Raw genomic sequence first — 475 nt, forward strand, 5'->3', positions numbered from 1 at the left:
GCAGCTACCCTGAGGACTGAGGTTGTTCCTTTCCTTAGGGTGCTGAAGGTTGCTTCTCAGCTGGAAAAAACAAAATGCACCGTATGAGCACTGAAATCATTGTGCCAAGACTGTTTAAAAGCCCTGATACCATTTGGTGCATTATTGAAGAGACTTTCTGATCTAGGGTGTGTACGAGTTGTATTTCTGAAACAGAACGGACTGATCGAGCATTATGGTCATATTGAACTTTCTAAAGGAATAAACTTAACTCCCCTTTTTTATTATACATTGTGTTTTTTTCTCTTATGTAAATAAAAGGATCACATTCTTTCAAGAACCCATATGTCTCCAGAATTTCAATATACTGCCATGAGAAATTGCTATCAGGGTTTCCGGTTTCTTTGGGGAATTCAGCTACAGAGCATGTACAACAAACAATAAAATAGCTGTTTCTCATTGAAAATAAAGAAAGGGTGTTTTTCTCTCCTCACCA

This window comes from Tupaia chinensis, unplaced genomic scaffold, assembly GCF_000334495.1.
Source record: "Tupaia chinensis unplaced genomic scaffold, TupChi_1.0 Scaffold000009_1, whole genome shotgun sequence".
Taxonomy (NCBI): Eukaryota; Metazoa; Chordata; class Mammalia; order Scandentia; family Tupaiidae; genus Tupaia; species Tupaia belangeri.